The sequence below is a fragment of the Molothrus ater genome, chromosome 24 (genome assembly GCF_012460135.2).
Source record: "Molothrus ater isolate BHLD 08-10-18 breed brown headed cowbird chromosome 24, BPBGC_Mater_1.1, whole genome shotgun sequence".
In the NCBI taxonomy this organism is placed as follows: Eukaryota; Metazoa; Chordata; class Aves; order Passeriformes; family Icteridae; genus Molothrus; species Molothrus ater.
The window spans coordinates 2,560,489-2,579,973 of record NC_050501.2 but is presented as its reverse complement, the minus strand read 5'-3'; positions in this window follow the sequence as shown (position 1 = coordinate 2,579,973).

Genomic DNA, 19,485 nt, shown 5'->3' with positions numbered 1-19,485 from the left:
GGGACCAGGAGGGGACAGTGACACCTCAGCCACCCAGGAGCTTCTCAGGTGCACCAAGACTGTGATGCTGTGGGAATATTTCTGCACCAGGAGAATGTGCTGCACCTGGGCATCAAAACATCTCTGTTAGTGATGCCTTATGAGGCTATCTAGAACAGAGGCTAGACAGTGTTAAAGGAATAAAGTGTTTATTAAAAGGCATCCAAAGGATACACCTTGGGCAGTGCAAGAGCACTGGGCTACACCCAAGATGCACCAAAGGTCACGAGTTTTCACGCTTTTATAAGTTTTGGTCCATTTACATATTGGGGTTAATTGCCCATAATGACAGCTTCAGGTTATGAATTCCCATTTTCCCAGTTTGCTCTCCTCAATTTGCTGTTTGCACTTTTTGGGCCTGAAGCTGCAATGGTGTCCTTAGCTGGAAAAGGATTGTGTTGTCTAACTAAACTTTGAGGAGAACTTGCTAACACTTCATATGAAGTTCAGAGTTACACACTAATGCAGCACAGAATCTGGAAAATATGAAAGCTAAAACTTAAGGAATCATTAGCATTCACTCACTTTTCTTTGCACAATAAAGGCCAAACTCTGGGAGTAGCATTGCTCTAGGGATGCTTTTGCCTGCATCAGCAAAGCTTTTCCAGGCCCATCTGAGCAGCTGCATAGGAGGAGCAGTGAAGAGCCAGGTTGGATCCTGCTCCCTTTGAACCCAACCAGATATTTGGACAAGAGACATCAAAACAGATTTGAGAGCCATGTCCGGAGGTTGATGAATTGACCAGGGCTTGGTGGTTTTAACAATTATTTCCAGGTTGACTTTGCTTTGCTGCAGCTCCCACTCAGTGGGTTTGCCTTGGGCAGCATCTTTGCTGTCAGTCTCTTGGGTTTGCAAGACACACAACAGCACCCTGTGCTTTGGATCCAACTTAATGGGCTCAGGCAGCATTAACTGGGAATGGCATCCTGGGGATAATGAACAGGTGTCAGCCCAGACTCAGGGTCTCGTGTTGAGGGAGGATTATTTTATTATAATTAATATTCTTATTTCTTATATTGTTAATTACTGGCAGAAGCTCAGTGCTTTGGGGAACCTGCAGTAATGCCTCCATCCGTGCTCCAGATGATCCTGCAGGCTTGGAGAGGACTTGTCAGAGCTCATCAGGTTTTGCACATGACTGGCTACTACATAGCAACCAGAGGTGAGTGGAAATATTACAGACACATAGGGAAATCTTCTTTCAGACTAATCCCCATGAATCATTTTGTTTGCATTCATGACCTCTTTTATATATGAGTATTTGGTAGGAAAACACTTCCTTCTAAATAAGGACTCACGAAAAACAAACATGTCCTAATTACTCGTGCAAATATTCTCATTTGAGTATTTATGCAAATATACTTGCCCATGTGAGCTGGTATATCAAACTACTATGAATATGTATTTTCTTGAGAAAACACATAAGCTGAAAAAACCTTTTTGTCCAAATTCCCTAAAATCCACTTCTTCGGTATGACAGGACTTTTGTTGTTAGCATTCAATAATGACTGAATTTGGTATTGATAAAACGCAGGGTAAATTATGATTATGTGAGTTTATATCTGTTTAAATGATTGTGCAACTGCAAAGGATTAACAGGGACATGCCAGGAAAAGAACACAGTGCACTTTAGCCATAATTTGGTGCAGATTGTGCAGCTAGAAACCTCTTCTGAAGAAAGAATTCTTTTTCTTGTACAGGCCTGTTGGCATAGCTGAAGTGCACTGTACCATGCTGATCCCAGCCCAATGGCCCTGTCTGCCCTGGAAATGAGATTTTTGCCCTGGGTTAGCTTAAAGAGTTTCCTGACCCACTTCACATGAAACTCTCCAGGTCCAGTGGGCTTCACTGAATCATTTAGGTTGGAAAAGACTGTTAAGATCACCAAGTTCAACCCTGTACTTAAGACTGCCAAGTCCCACAAAACCACATCCCTGGGTTACACATCTACACATCTTTTCAGCCTCTCCAGGGATGCTGTCTCCACCTGTGCCAGGGCTTGACCACCTTTTCCATGGAGAAATTTTCCTTAATATACAATCTAAACATCCCCTGGTGCAACTTTGGGTCATTTCTTCTTATTTTATTATTTTTCATCTGTGAGACCAACCCCCACCTGGGTACAACCTCTTTTCAGGGAATTGTAGGGAGGGAGAAGGTTCCTCCTTCCATCTCTCTCTGTAGATGGATGCCACATCTGAAAATCTAAAGTCAGCTGGGATCTCCACAATGAGTCAGGAAAATAATAATATAATAGCCATTTTTCGACTTCAGGATGAGTTTTCCTGGAAAATTCTGGAAATTTTCCCATTGGAAAACAGTAGAAAATGGTAAACTAATTGTTGTTTCAGTAATTTAAAGAGTTAATGAATGTATGTTTGATCTGTAGCCTTTACTGGAGGAACACTGGTGGATACTCACCTCCTGCAGGTACAAATTTTCATGGGGGAATTTCATATGTTTTGGACTTTGAGTAATGTGATCCATGTTAGCCAGATGTGTTTTTTGCCTCCAAAGAGCTGAGTTTTGGGTCTGAGTCAATGCAGCTGAGACATCACCAGCCCTGTTCTCTCCCCTCTGTGGCGGACAGGAGAATTTGAGGCACGAGGCCAGCCCATGGACAGTGCATAGCCCTGCCTTGTCTGCCTGCAGGAGTCAGTCCAAGGGGAATTTGGAGCTGAGGGAAGAAGTTCATCAGCCTTGGAGGGTCAGGTTATCCTGCACAGCACATCCCTGCCATGGATGCAGCTGAGGCACACCAAGCCCCCTGACCACACAAGCTCTGTGGTGCTGTGGGAGCCCACAGGGCCAGCACTGCCCACTCTGCAGCCCCCATATGGGACACTTTGTCTCCTGCTACACTTGGCACTGACCATGGCCACAGCTGGCACTGACCTGTGCAAGGAGAGCCTGCTACAGGCTCAGACACGAGCCTGGCTAAGCCAAGCTCAGGCTCAGACACCAGCCTGGCTAAGCCAAGCTCCTCTCCCCCAGTTGCTCCCTCCCCCACGAGTCTGTGAGAGCTCTCCCTCCTCTCCCTGCTCGAGGAGTGCGTTCCTGCAGATTGCTTTGTGGTAATTAGCACATCGGTGGGGCTGGGAAGTGGAACAGGAGGAGAAGCTAACGAGGTCAGAAGACAGCATGTGGCATCCCTGTGAGGAGAGGGAAGAGGATTCAAAACCTGCTGCAATCAAAGATGCACCTGCCTGGGATGAATCCCCGGGGCCAGGAGAGCAAAAGGAGAGGGAGAGAGGATTTCATTCTGCAACATAAGGCAGCAAGTCTTTCTCTCCCGTTTGTTTCAGAGACTAATTAGGTCAATGTTGCCCTTGTAGATTCAGCCTGGAAACCTGAGGTCTGCCTGCTCTGCAGATTGCAGGTCCTGGCAGGCAGGAAGGGATGGGGTAGGAGCATTGGGGGGTGGATGGTGGGGATGGACAGAGAGCAGAGATCTCTGCAGCCAGGGCTGGAACTTGGGGTTTATTGCAAAGGGCCTGGGTGCAGGGCCCTGCTGGGAGCTGCCAGCCACAGCTCAGAGCAGGCCCTGAGAGAAGAGAGGGGGAGAGAGGATGAGAGAGAGAGAGGGTGAGAGCATAAGAGGGTAAGAGAGCGAGGTTCCCATTACAATACCATAAATCTTCTTCTGTGCTGAATATTCTAATTCTCACTAACCAATCTAGTCCAAGACACAAATCCTACAGCATTTCCAGACAGCCTAGAAGAATCATTCCATTACCACACTGGGTTACATTTTAAACCCTACAAACTCCTCTTTGGGCCCCTTCTGCCAAGCTGGCAGGGTCTGCTCTGAGCCTTGGGCCTGTCTGCAAGCAGAGGGGATTGTTTGATCAAAAGGGGATCACCTTCAGCTGGCCATGCCATTGTTTTCCAGTTGTTCAGGAACTGAGGGATCTCAAAGCTTGCTTTCATTTCAGTCTTGCTTATAGTTTCCATATTCTCAAAATCTTTTGCCAGGCAATCATATTTATAAGGCTTTCCTGTTTCATCTTCCCCAACAGATGGGCTGGACCACAGGATGGGGGCAGCTGATTCTGGGTGTGGATGGGACTCTTGGTCCCTTTGTGCTTGGTTGGTTTCAGATGCTTTCCACCCCCAATAACATCCCTGCTTCCTCAGCCTCACACAGGGAGATTTACTGAGAGGTAGAACAGATCTGGCTTCAAACCCACATTGCCATTCACAAGGGTACCTAAGGCTGCTGTTCCCACCTTGCTGCCAGCCCTGAGGGAGCTCACAGCCTGCTTTAGCCACAGCCTCGTTCACCTGCTCCCTGCTTCTTTCACACCACAGACATTCTGGGAAAGTTCTTAGGGATTCAGAAACCTGAATTTTGGGAGCATTTTGCTTCTGTGTTTGCTGTTAGTGGTGGAATGCTGAGCTGCACAGTACAACAGTGGGTCAAGGAATGCAGAAAAACCAGGACAGGCCAGAAAGGATCAGCATGGAAGAGAGAGCAAAAAGATCCATCACCTCTCACCACACTGATCCCAGGATCTCTGAAGAAAGAGAAAGATAAAATCAAGATGTTACATATCCTGAACATGTTTCATAATTTTATTTGACAGCAATATACAAATATAAACCCTAAATCCCTGGGTATGAGGGTAGGAAGTAGCTGCAGAGGGAAGAAAATAGGAAATTCTTTCTTACAGGGGTTATTATTGCCGAGAGGAGTTGCTGATGCCCCATCCCTGGAAGTGTCCAAGGCCAGGTTGGATGGGGCTTGGAGCAACTTGGTCCAGTGGAAGGTGTCCCTGTCCATGGCAGGGGAGGGGAACAGAGCTCCTCCACACCTGTTGCCCTCTGCCAGGGCAGCTGAGGTGGGATTTCCAGGGATCATTTGTATCTCCAGGTAAACAGACACACATGGAGGGGCAAACCACAGCAGCTGTTGAAATGAAGCTGTCACCAAGCTCCCTGGAGCAGTGCCTGGCACAGGGAGCCTGAGGGAGGGGGAGACTCTTTCCCATCCCTGTTGGCTTCAAGCTCATGTGCTCGCATGGGGCCCATCTCATGTACACCCTCCTGCCCAGTCCAGGACTCAGGCTGAGCTCCAAGCCTCCCAACCAACCACCTCTCCATTTCACAAGCCCTGAAACCCCTCCAGGGCACAGACTCAGGACTCCAATACAGTTGTTTCAAATCTCATCCACTCAGCCATGCAGCTTTTCTTCTGGTGATGGTTTGTTTAGCCTGTCCCTAGCAAGTGACCCATGAGGAGCCTGGCAGTGTTTATGCTACTGCTGATTAGCAAACAGCCCTGGGACCCGCTGGGAAAATCCCAGCCAAGTCCTTGTCTGGCTGCTGACCCATGTAAACACCAAGAATTACTCCTGTGGCTGCAGTGCTGCAGGTCTGGGGTCAGGGGATTAAGCTCCAGGGAGCGAGTGCTGCTTTGCTGCTCAGTGACAGCATCTGCACAGAGGTTTGGTGCCTCACACTGACAGGCACCACCTTCCCTGCTCTGCCTAACTCAGCTCCCCCAGCTTGGGAGGCAAGCCCAGAGCACCCATCTGTTTGATCTGCTCTCCTCATGGGTCTGGGAAACCAGCAAGGGGTGCAAAGAAAACAAAAAGAGGTCAGAGAAGAAGCAGAGAGAGAAAACACACACAAAGGAATGAGGGTCTCTGGATGTCAGGTGTGGGACATCAGTGCTTTGGGCATTTCCCACCCTCAGTGGCTGTCCTGCAGCAGCTCTAGTCACTAGATCAGGGTGAGCATGGTGGGGTCACTGGGGCAGAGAGACAGAGCAAAAGCAGCACAAGCTGGTGTGATGGGCTCTGTGTGACAGTCCTGCTGTCCCCACACAGATGAGGCCACAAATGCTGACTCCACTCAGGGTTTCTGCTCAGGTCTCTTGAACTTCCTACAAGTTTCCAGCCATGCCTCTGGCTGTGCCTTCCATCCTTTGCATGCTTGGGAGCAATTATTCCAGCCAAGTGGCATTTGTGGTTATTCACAGAGCCCAGGCAAAAACTGGAGCTGCACATGTGAACTGACAGCTCTCAGAGGGGCTGCTGCACCAGGGACACAAAAAGAAACAGTCTCTGCTCCTCCTGTGCCTGCTCCAGTTATTCCACATGAGAGGCACAGGAGGAGGGAGAGCAGTTCCTCTGATGTTTGCCAGCAGAAGGGTAAATGGGCACGTGAAGGGCCAGGGTGACCCAAACTCTGTGGGTACAGACCAGGAGGAAAGGGACAGCAGGTAAAGCCATGGCCATGGCTGATGGTAGGGGTACCCTCTCCAGGATCCACTGGGTCTTTGTTGGATCCAGTGAGTCTGTGGTGTCCCTGCTGAGCTGCATCCCTTTGTCCTGAGGGTGGTGGTGTTTGGTGCCCCACCCAGACACAGTTTGGTAACACTGAACTTTAACCTGCCCAAGAGAGGTGATGGTGTGGTTTATGCTCATCTGGATTTCTGTGGTTACATCAAATGGGAGAAAGGAACACAAACCATGGGCTTATCAGCTGAAATTCATGTTTGCTGGAGAAATTTCCTCACTTCCACATGATGGTAGCAGGAATTGCAGGGGGAGCCAGCTGCTGAGACACAGCTGCTCCTGGCATGGTGCCTCAGACAAAGAGGATGGATTACTGGGACCTGGGGGACATTAATAAAAGATAGTTGTCCTGAAAGAGTTTTGTCTATCTCCATGCTCCATACAAAGAGAACTCTCCCTTCCTAGGCAGTGTGTCTGTAACAGGGCTGGGAACAGCACACGCTGTCCTGTGCACCAGCCCCAGGCCCTGCTCGTGGTGGCTCTGTGCTGCCCTGGGTCCTTTTCCTTCTCACTTGAACTTCCAACCTCTCCCCATATCCGGGGGATAATTAACAAGACATGTTTCCTTCATCTTCACTGTAAACTGATAACCCACCAGTGTCTCTTACAGTGGAAAGCCATCCTTCACCTGCCCCAAGGCCTTATCTGATACCTGCTGCTCACCTTGGCTCAGCACAGGACCTGCCAGCAGGACTATTCAAGGACATGGTTTCCTGGTTTTTGCTGATCTGGGTCACTCATAAATTTAAATTCGAGTTAAAAGCTGTCAGCTGTTTTGCCTGATAAATACGTGCACATGGGATTTGCTTCAGTTCAAGAGAAAGTAGCAATTTCTTTGACTAAAAGTTGCTTGGAAAAACTGTGGCTTACAGAAATTAGTCTTGCAACCCTCCCAGCTCGGAGACCTGCTTTCTGCCCTGGTATCGCATCGCTTTGTTATTCACCTCAGCACTCCGGAGTTAATTGCAGAGCTCACACTTTCTCTTGGCTCGTTCGCTTCCTGCTGTTTCATGATTCATTACTTGTAAATGAGTCCCTGCGGTTCCCACAAAGCTGATTCCCAGCCTCACAAAACCCTCAGATCTGTCCTTTGGCTGAGCTTTCCCTGCTCACGCCTGTGCCTGCTGCTGGGGAAACTGTCGCCGAGTTACAGGTACTAGCTGCCATTTGAAGAATAGCTTCATCTTCTTGAAAAAAAAAAGACTTTTTCTCTTTTTTTGGAGGTCCCAAAGTTTCTGTTGACTTCGGGGCTGTGAAGTGAGCTCCCCGCTGGGCAACAGCTCCAGGGCAGAGCCTCGAGTCAGCTCCAGACAGAGAGATGGGAATAAGAAATAAAGAGTGCAATTGCACCTCACCATCATCCCTGTATCATTCCACTGGTGTCCAGTGGGGATCCTGGCCACAACTGCTCCCCCTAACCAAAACAGCACCAGCGCCCAGGCACAACCCAGTCCTGTCTCTGGGAAGAGGAATTTAAGCATCACCTCTGCACTAGAGCAGTGATTGCTGTCACCTGAGATGGACAGACAATAACCAACCCAGACCAGAAAAAAAGGGTTTTGTTGCAGATTGCAATAATCCCCCCAAATTTCAGGGTGTTTCTCCTGGAACAGATGAAGCACCTGCTCCAGTGCATATGGTGAGTTCCTGTCACCCAGGGCAGCAGAGCAGGCTGGGATGGACAGGCATCCAAGAACTGGCTTCTTCTGGACCAGTCACCATGCTCTGAGTGGGAGAAGCCTCACCAGGATTTGTGTGACTTATCCACAGCAGGACAGGCACAGCCTCCCCCATCTGCCCCAAAGTGAACTCCTCTCTTGGAGACCCCTGTGGGTGTGGGCAGGTCCCTGAACACTGCAGCTCCTGGTCTCTAGGGCTCAATCCAGCCCTTGATCCAGTCCAGGACAACAGTGCAGGGTAGGAGTGACCTCAGTTTCCCAGCTGAGGGGTTAGGACTGCTCCTGACTAATCACCAGACACAGGTGAAGGTTAAGGATCAGTCAGAAGCTTGCAATGCAACCTGGCAGTCATTTGGGGCATCTTCCCTTTTCCTGAAGGGACATTTTAGAACAATCTGCCTAACAGAGGGGTATGCACAGCTTTGGCAGGGAGTGCCATGGATCATTGAATCCCTTCTCCTGGGCTGATGGTGGGTGATGCAGCCCTTAGCGCTCACAGCCATGTCCTGTTCATGGACAACTGTTTCCCCCTCTGTTATGAGTGTCAAGCAGCAGGCTGGCATGACAGGAATCTTCATCTCTGGACCCCTTCTCCTTTGTAGTCAGACAATGACAATGATTTCATTTTTGTTTCACTTTCTTCCTTGTCACCAACATTTCTTTTGTCCCTTTCTTTCTTTACAAATGTTAATTTCCGTCTTTGTCTCGGCCGTAGCTGTTTCAGTGCATTGTCTTCTGCCAACTGAAATGAAATCCTCCTCGATAGACAGATCTGAGAAAATTAACATCACGCTGCAATTTGGAACAAGCACAGCTGCAGCAGCTGCTCGGCTGAAGAGAAAGAGGCACAAGAACAACAGGAGTGAAAAGCACCTCCGACCTTTGTGGCCATACTCTGCCTGTGTTCATCAGAGTGGCATTCTTTATGATTTGAAGCCAGTAAAAATGCCTAGGGACAATTTTGGGCAGGGTTTTACATTCCTGCTGAATTTGCATCAGCTGGGGCAAGAAGAGGACTGGGAACTCTGCACCAGTCACCTGTTTATGCAAAGATAAGTCATGGAGCTCATCCTCTTGGAGTCCTTATCCAAATGTGTGCAGGATGGGGAAGTGACCACAAAGAGCTGGAATGGTTTTACTGAGGGCAAATTGGGGATTACAGAAAGGCTGGAGAGAGACTTTGGACAAGGGCCTGGAGGAACAGGATAAGGGGAAGTGGCTTCCCACTGCCAGAGGGCAGGTTTGGATGGGATAATGGAAAGGAATTGTTCCCTGGGAGGGTGGTGAGGACCTGGCACAGGCTGCCCAGAAAAGCAGTGGCTGCCCCATCCCTGGAAGTGTCCAAGACCAGGCTGGACAGGGCTTGGAGCAAGCTGGGACAGTGGAAGGTGTCCATGGAATGAGATAAACTTTAAGGTCCCTTTCAACCCAAGGTGCTCTGTGATTCTGTGATTCTATGAAAATGCAGAGCTGCCTCCTTGTCCCATGACATTCCCATTAGCTTATTCCCATTCACACCAATTTGAATAAGACCAGAATGGGCCCCAAAGGGTTAGAGATAATCACATCAAGTTTTGGTTTAAAATGTTATAGTTCAGGAACTCAAATTTAACAGAAGTGCTGCTATTACCAGATGCATTACATCCTACATTTCCAATGTGCACAAATGCACTGAACAGAGGTGGAAGTCTCTCTGGGTATTGTATGATTTTGAGAACAAAGGCTGAATATCTTCCTAGACCACCAAGACAAATGCCAGAATCAGAGCTAATGAACAGCACAACCAGCTGCAGCTGCAGAACCAGGACATGAAGGAAAAAAGACTTTTCAGCACTTCTGCTTCCAAAGTGAACTTTCTTCCTTGAGCTGAGCAAAACAGCACTCAAAGAAAAGCTGGCAAAAAGGATACTGATCCCTCAAGTTTCCAGCAGCCACCACTCCAGGGATTTTGGAGGAGGTTAATGGTATTTAGTTATTTACAGGACTGAGTCCAAACGAACTGGAAAGCTCCAACTCTGGGAAGCCGACTGATAATGTTGTGGTAACCAGCAGAATGCCTCAATTAATTCCTCAATTAAATCCTCAATTAACTTATCAGATGCAGGACAGGCTGAGCTGGACAAGGCAGTTGATGCCTCAGCAGAATCCTTTGCCAGGATTGAAGGAATGTGGAAATCATTCAGGATTAAAATTCCTCTGGCCCATCCAGTTGCCCCTGTGCAAGCACAGCAGGAGTGCAGCCCCAGGGTGATGGCAGGGACAAAAGCTTCCCTGATCTGCCCTCATGGCACATCCCCTCCTGCTGCTGGACTCTTGAGGACATGCTCAGCCTTATACTGAAGAGATCAAGAGGGAGACTGGGGTGGTGTTTGCAGGGTCCCAAGGACGAGGTGAGAGATGAGAATCTTGACTCCATGTTTCAGAAGGCTCATATTATATCATATTATATCATATTATAATGAGATACTAAAACTATACCAAAGAAAAGAGAAAGGAGACATCAGAAGGCTAGAAAAGAAAGGAATGGAATGAATAATAAAATCTTGTGACTGAGCAGAGTCCCAAACAGCTGGACCTGTGATTGGTCATCAAGTAGAAACAATCCATATGGACCAATCAAAGATGCGCCTGTTGCATTCCACAGCAGCAGATAATTATTGTTTTTCTTTTCCTCTGAGGCTTCTCAGGAGAAAAAAACCTGGTAAAAGGATTTTGCAGAAAATATATCTGTGACAGGAGGCAACAAATAAAAATGGGAAATGCTTCCCTGTGGGGTGGGTATTGCTGATTTGACACTCCCAGGGTGATTTGACACTCCCAGGGCCGTTCACTGCTCCCTCTCTCAAACACCAGCAATGGATGGCACTTGTTATACCTGCAAACAACCCAGGTGTGCTTGTGCAGGGCTTCCCTCTCTCCCTGACCCAGCTCCTCCCACTCCTGACCGAAGGAAATAAATCCTGTTGCCCCCCACACTCAGCTCTGTCAGGGCTGTGTAATTTGCACTGCTCCTGCCTGATGTGGGAGCCCAGCGTGCAGGGACTGCCTCTCTCTTCACACCTCCAGCCCCTTTGAGCTCTTCATGCTTTTGTGCCTTTCACAATGTTGGCCTCTTCTCGGCAAGGATTTGGGTTTACAACCTGCTCACACCTCCCAAGGTCCCGTCTGTGTGTGCAGGAATGTTCAAAAAAACGAGCTGGAAGCTGCAGCACAGCAGGAGAGAGCACTCAAGCCCTTTGACTTGAGGGTTTCTTCTGTAATGACTCTCTTTGTGCAAGGAAATGTTATAAATGGAGGCAGGAATTTGTAGCACAAGTGTGTGAGTATTTCTTTATTGTCAGTTAAGCAAATCCAGTATAAAAATTAGCAGTGAAGTGGCCTCTAAGTGAAAAACTCATCACATCTCCATCAGCCCAGCAGAAGTAGAGTGCAAATGGGTTTGTGTCAAGAATACAAATGGTTTTATTTCAGGAGTTTTGATTGAATTAAATAGAAGTTGAAATTATCCTGCAATTGAATTAACTGAATGTCACTGTATTTCTCACACATTTCATAAAGATTTTAAAGAGCACTCAGAGCAGGGTTTTGTGTCCTTAGGGTTGCATGAACAATGAGTGATTTGTCCTTTTCCATGAAGTGCCTTTTGAGACATCTCACACTGGTTGTGTGACACTCTCACTACCAATCAACAAAGCATGTATGCACTCAAAAAAGGGTTGAAATCCCTCAAGCTTTTGCCTCTTCAAAATTAGAAACTAAATGACACAGCTGGAGGAAGAGGCCATCTGCAGAATCAGGTTCAAAGTGCAGGACTCCAAGAAAATCAGGGAGTAAAAGACCTTTAGGACTGTTGTGAATCCCAGTGCATGTCCCTGCCCTGTGGAGCTGTTATGTCCCTTCAGGGTGGATTCAGGGTGGTGACAGGCTGTTCTCAGGGGCTGTGCTGCTCAGTCATACCCTGTGTTGTGCTACACCTGCAGTGCACAGACCCAAATGTTTTACTCAGGGCTTTATGTTTTTGATCTGGTGGCTCAAAGCCCATCCAGCTCCAGAAACAACCACCCCAGTTCTGCTGGTACCCTGTTCCTGTCACCTGCTGCAGCCAGAGGCTGCTTGTTAGAGGCAAAGCTCTTTGTTGGGTTTCTTTGACTGTGGACAGTGACAAAACTCCTCCAGTGGATGCTGGGGTGCCCGTGGAACTGCCATCTCCCCGTGGCACAGCAGAGCTGCCCATGCTTGGGGCACAGCATGAGCTCAGCTGCACTGTGAGGTTTCCTTGCCAGCTTAGCTTCACCTCTGCAGGAGTCCATCTAGGAATCCCCCAGGGCATTCCTCCTCTCTCAGGGCTTTGTGTCAACCTGCATTTCCTTCATCCTCTCTCTGGAGCCTTTGTGTCTTTCCTCCTCTCACCCAGCTTGCCAGGAAGAGACTCACAGGAGTGACACTGTGGGACCTCATCTTTCTCAGCCAGCAATGCTGGCCTGGAAGCTCTTCTGCCTGCATGTTTGCTCCATACTTCTCCAACTCTCTGCTCATGCTGCTTTCCTCACCCCAGTTCCTCTGTTTGCTTAGCACTTTGTCAGTGGAGCTCCTTCTGCCTGTGCTGAGCTGTGCTTTGCTGCTCCCAGGCCAAGGCTGGGTCCCACAGCTCCCACACATCCCTGTGCTGGTGGCACACTCTCTCCTGCTGCTGGTCACATATGCTCTGCTCCTAAAATAGAAGGATTCCACCTTTTTCTTACAGACAAAAAGCCCCAAAATGAGGGAAAGGGACACTGTGCATGAGAGTGATCTTGTCAGATTTGTGTTGCAGAGTGAAACATGGAGATCAGTTCTCACCCCTTAACACTCAGAAATCCTATGGGACCTCCAGCAAACACTGAGTGCCTTCATCCCTAGATAACAGAATTGCAGAGCCATGGAAGAGTTTGGATAGAAAGGGACCTGAAAGCTCATCCTGCTCCACCCCCTGCCATGGGCAGGGACACCTTCCACAGCCCCAGGTTGCTCCAAGCCCCATCCAACCTGGCCTTGGACACTTCCAGAGATGGGGCAGCCACAGCTTCTCTGGGTACCATGGGCCAGGGCCTCAGCACCCTCACAGGGAAGGATTTATTCCTGATATCTCATCTAACCCTTCCCTCTGTTGACTTAAAACCATTTCCCCTTTTCCTATCACTACCTGCCTGTATAAAAAAATCTTCCTCTCTCTTTTTTCAGAGACATCTACAAACCCATGGGAGAAGCTAACATTTTCTGAGAGCTTCCTGGCTGATCCTAGTCTCTAAAATCTACTTCTTGCACCCTGGTACCTGTTTGCAGCTCCAAACCTTCCTGTGTAGTATTGGGAAAAAGCAGCTCCCTTATGCCTTGAATAGAGCTGAGTCCCACACTGAGGTGAGACCATTCCCAGAAGAATGGGAAGACTCAGATGTTCTCTGCTTATGCAGAATTCACCTTTGCTACCAGGCAAACGTTGAGGTGAAAGCAGAGTTCAATCATTACAATGCAAATATTGTCAGTGCAGGTTTAAAGACAGAAAAATGAAGCATTTGAGCAGAACTTTAAATGAACTCCAGCTGGGCTGTTTTGTGTGGTCAGTGAGCTGATGGGACACTCACAGTAGTGGCAGAGAAACAGTATTTTAAAAAATTCCAGTCTTTGACACATCCACAAAAGCATCCTGGATTAGGGACAGGTACAATTTCACATCCCCAAAGCTCCTCTGGGATTCTGGTGCTCCCTCACAGTGGTTTGCTGTGACACACAGGTCTCCTATGCATGGTCCCACCTGATTTTCTAGCCATGGTGGCCTCTGTGTGTGATAATCTGGACTTGATCAGATGGTTCACAGTCCCTGTGTGGAGAGAGGGCTCAGCTCTGTCCTGGACTTTGTCATATGGTATCTGAAAATGTCCTTCATGGATCAAGGTTAAGATGTGCTGAGAGCCAAAAAGGTGCTGGGGGAACAATGGCCCTGGTGTGTGGGTGCACTTCTCTTCACAGAGAAAAGCAAGGCACAGCTTCCCAAGGATTTTCTGGGATTCACATTCTCTGAACCTCAGAGAAAGGAAAAACAATTTTTATCTCGTTTACTGCTCCTGTGTTTTAGAACAAGTAGAATACATTGTAAAAAATTGTCTACCTAAAAGAAATTAGTAATTAAATTCTAGTGTAAATGTTTTAATTCATTAACCAATTAAATCCATGTATGTGTGTCAGGACTGTCAGCTGACAGTCACAAAATTCTGTACAGTAAAGTTAAGTACTTAACAAATTCAGTGTAATATAGAATAGTATAGTATAATAAAGTAATTAATTAACCTTCTGATATCAGTGGAGTCAGATGCATCATTTCTCCCTTTCTCAGGGTTGCCCTGCTTTTACTATACTGGTGTATATTTTAATTCAAGGAAAAATGCTATAGAGAATCACCTTTACTCTTTTCCCTGATTTTTCTGTTGAGGATATGAACTCTGGGAGAGATGAGACCCCTCCCTGTGTGTCTGTGTATTGCCTCACCTCCTGCCCTGGGCCTGGCACACCTGGCTGGCATTAAACCTTGGCCACACTCTGTTTATGTGTGGTACGTGGCAAATAGTGAGGCCAAAACCTGTTTTGCCTCTTGGCACCTCAGTGCTTTGCTCAGTGTTCCTGCTCTGCAGAGCTCTTGAGGTTTCTGAACCTGACTCTCCCTGGGTGAGTGCATTGTTTTTCTAAGCACTGAGACCCTGTTCTGTGCCTGGCAGTGACATTCCTGCCCCATGCAGGTCCCATCACAGCAATTCTGCCCATTTACCAAATGCCCAGACAAGCAACGTGTCCTGCACTTTATCACAACATCAAAACACGTCTGACTGACAAGGTCACAACCAGCAGGGATGGCTTGGGTTTGTTTGTGAACCTACAGGCACACCCTGACATCCCAGGGTGAGGTCACCTCAACAAATCTTCCTGCAGATCATTCACCCCATCCTTTCAGCTCTCTGGACCAAGCCTTTTCTTAAACACTTGGTTCATTACCACAGCCATGACCAAAGAGCAGCTCTGTGAGATAATTTTATGATGGCTCCTTGTTGCTGCTAGAAAGACAGGGAACAATTAGTCTCCTTGGCCAATAAGAACAGAAGGTGTTACTTGACAGCAGATAAAATGTAAGACTTGAAAATACAAACTTAAGGCTTGAAAATACTTGAAAATACAAACACAAGACTTGAAAATACTTGAAAATACAAACACAGCAGTCAGTGAATGAAGATTTGGGCACCAGAGAAAACCCACAGACAGTCAAGCTCACAGCATCAAAGAGGCAGGTGAAAATGGACCTATGGAAATATGACAGGCTAAAAACATTAAAGGCAGATGATTGAATGGAAAAGCCAACCAGCATGCTTCCTGTGGGTAGCAGATCTCTTTTCCCTACACCATTCTTTTTCTTGGATGACTCACTCCAGAGTCCTTGTCCCAGCTTTCCCTGGTCTCTACTAGAGGCACCCTACAGGCTGCAGGGCTCACAGACCTGTCACAGCACTGCAAATCGTTAGAAGCCTAAATCTCATGGTTCATGTACAAGGGCCAGGCAGCTCTCCTGAGAGCAGAGGTAATTAAATTTTGCTCAGTCATGCAGGTAGAGAGAAGCAGCTCTTGATAATCCTGCCTCTTGTCCTTGCATGTCTTTGTAACACACTCCGTGGCAGCTGGCTTGGCCTCTCCAGAATGCACGAGCTGGAAATGCACTCCTGCAGAGTGCTGGGGGAGCTGAGGACACTCCTTAGGCTTCACATGGTCTGTGGTTTCTGTCCTCAGAAAAAAGGTGTCATAGAATCACAGAATCACAGGATGGTTTGGGTAGGAAGGAACTTTAAAGGACATCTCGTTCCAAGCCTTTTGGGCAGGGACACTTCCCCCTGGACCAGGTTATCTCCTGGCAAAACCACCACCAGCACAGTCCCCTCAGAGAAGGAAACTTCATTTGTTAAAGGAAAAGATCTCATTCTGTTTCTACAGCTTCTCCACTCATCAACTCTGCATGAATCTTTCTGCAGACATGGCCTGCAGCCTACACCCTCACCAGGCTGGCCAAACAGTGACAGCAGCTCAAGCAGCACCCATCAGCCCTTCAGCAGCAGCTGGCTCTGGCACATCTCCCTTTGCTGGGTGCAGGACACTCAGCTCTAACTGAATTGAGGGAACCAGGACAGTGCAGGATCAGCCCCCTGCTCTGGACAGTGCCATGAGTGGAGCTAAAGCCTCAACTCCCCAACTCCAGGTACAGAGGGCACAATCCCACCAGTCAGCAGCAGAGTCAGTAATGAAAACAGAGAGCTCTGACACCCACTTCATTGTAGATAAAAAAGGTCAGAATCCTTGATTCCATCTTACCCAGGAGAAACTGAGGCACAGAACTGTGACGTGACCTCTCAGGGCTGAGGACTGAGAGCTCGTTTCAGTTCAGCACTCTGTCCAAGGCCAGCACTGGCTCCATCACACAGACTTGAGAGCTTTAATTCCCATCACACACATCATCTGCACTGCAGAACTTTTCCTCCCCAACCCCCCCTCTTTGGTGGCATGCTGTCCCATTCTCATTCACAGTCCTCCAGCCAAAACATTCTCTTCCTGGCATGGATGAGCTCTGCAGCACATCAGACAGAGGGTTCACTCCTTGCCCCCTAGGAAAAAGGCAGCTCTTCTCCATGGAGAAAAGGAAGTGGAGAGGAAGAAGCCTGAAGGTGAAACCCCCTGCCTGAAAGAATCAAGACCTGTGGAAGGATCACAATTCTTCAGTTCCAGTGGGTTTGGGATGGCACCGCAGAGACTGACGCAGAGGGGTGCTCCCAAATGCCCCCCAACACGCAGGGCACGTGTGGTGCTCCAGGATCTGGTCCTGAGAGCAGCTCTGAGATCCCCATGGGTGCCACCACAGCCTGATGGCGTCCCTTTGTTACTGCACAAACTCTTTCAAACTCTTTTACTGGTGCATTCCACCATCTAGTGGAGATCTCGGAGAGGACAGAGTGCAGTGAGGTGAGAGGGCAAGAGACACAAAACCATAGGACAACTAGAAATGGAAACGACCTCCAAGATCATCAAGAGAAACCTCTGCCTGAATCCCACCCTGTTCACAAACCATATCATGAAGTGGCTCGGTTACTCATTTTTTGAACACTTCCAAGGGATAGTGTCTCCACCACTGCCCTGGGCATCCTGTGCCAATGCCTGACCACTTTTTCAGTAAGAAATTTTCCCTAACATCCAACCTGAATCTCCTCTGGCACAACTTGAGGCCATTTTCCCCTTGTTCTGTCACTCATCCCCTCAGCTGCTCCTCATCAGATTTGTGCTTCAGAGCACTGTACAAGTAGTAACAGCTCTTGTTCCTACATCATTTTGTATCTTACTCAAGATCCTTTGGTTGCTCAGGGTAACAGATGTGTTTACTTTGCACTTAGATGAAAACTTGATCGAGTTCAGAGCACAAGTGTAGACTAGTGAAAGGATTTGAACACTTTACACAAACCCTGATTAATCCTGCAAATGGAGACCTCAAGGAGCCACACAGACGGCTCACAGGGAGCATCCTGCTGTGTGGAAGAGGACGCTGGACAGTGCTTGACACTTGTCAGTGACTCCACATCACCCCTGTGAAGTTTATATTAATAATATAAGGTGAAACCCAGTGATCAGCACTGGAAACCAGTGGAAATCAAGCATAGAGCAGCTTTCACAGTGTGTTCAAGCACTGGATCCTGGCTTTGAACCACGTGCTGATGGGAGTTGGTTAGGAGAACCTAAAAATGGAGATTTTTACAGTCACCTCTAAAGAAGGAAGTCCAGCATCCTACCTGGTAGTACACACCAGCATTGCTAAGAAAGATCTTCCACCCTAAACTACTAAAGAAGCCTTTCAGAAGACATTTGGATCACAGCAGGAACTATTTCATCACCACTTCAACAGTCACAGAGTGTGAATATGGAGCAGGGCAGCTGAAAATCACCTTCATGCCTTGATTTTTAGCTGTCTGCACTATTCTGTACTTAAAAATCAGCCAAGATTTTGGAGCTTTTCACAGGTACTCAGAGACAGAAATGCCCAGGGCACTTCAGCAGCACATGAGATGCTCTACCTGGAGGTGTTCAAGACCAGGCTGGACAGAGCTTGGATCAACATGGGATAATGGAAGGTGTCCCTGCCCACAGCAGGGGGTGGAACAAATGGACCTTTAAGGTCTCTTCCCACGCAAACCATCCTGGGATTCTGTGATTCCAAGTGTCCTGTCTGTCCTTGGTTAGGTTCCAGAGTTCTCCTCTGCTGCTAACAAGGGATGGGGTCAGGGTGGATGGGGATGGTGACAGGGATGTCCTCACCCACACTGCTGCCACCTGGGGCATGTGCAGGGCATTTGGAGTAGGAATCAGTCAGAAGAGCATGAGCTGACACCCACTTAACATGATATGTTGATGATATATCAGACACCTGTGGTGATAAGCAGCACTGGTAACAGCAAAGACAAAGTGTTTCACTGGTAACAGCAAAGACAAAGTGTTTTCTCTGCAGTGCTGCCCAGTGGTGGGGTGGCAGCCAACCCACACTGCAGATCCCACAGGGGTCTGCATCTCCTGGATATTCTGTCAGGAACACTCCAAGGCAGGGCCATCTTTAGCCACTTCTTTCACAGGTCACAGAGGAAAGAGACACTCTCTGAAAATGGTATTTCAGTCTCAAAATCTTGTTGCAACAGGTCATCCTGTCACCTTCATGTAAGAGGAGGCTGTGAATGTTCTGACTGGAATAACTGCAAGTATATATCATACATATTATATAATTTATTATTATTACTGTGATTAATACATGTAACATTACAATCAGCCTTTCCCTGTACAAATAGGCCCCTAAACTGCAAGGAAGTTCAAGTGTTTGAGGATTCCAGTCTATTCATTCCTTGCATAATCCCAGTAACACATTAACATTCCCCAGAGCTATGCCAGTCCTCCCAGCAATGTTTTCCAGTTAAACTGTTTTGCTGTGAATCAAATCCTGTTAAATAAACAGAGCAGATCCATTTCATCTCATTTCACATTTCTGAAAGGGAAATATTCAGTCTGTATTTTGCTGAGAGCTGAGAACAAGGCACTGTGAGGGCAAAACTTACTGAGGGCAAAATTAAGGGTGAAACACATGTACTCACATACACTTCCACCCACTTCTGCAAAAAGCAGATGTAATTTTGCATAACTTGAGATATTTGCGATCTGACTTTTCTGGGTCATTGTTATTCCACACCATTTAATGCTCACAATAGCTCCCAGTGAGTGCAGTTCTCTCCTGAGCACCACGGGATGTCCAACCCCTGAGGCCTTTAATGAGGCACTGAGAAAAGGATTTGTGTGTGCCGAAGTTAACGCTCACATCGAGGTTACACACATCTCCACAAGGATGGACTTCCCTTCAGCTACAAGACAC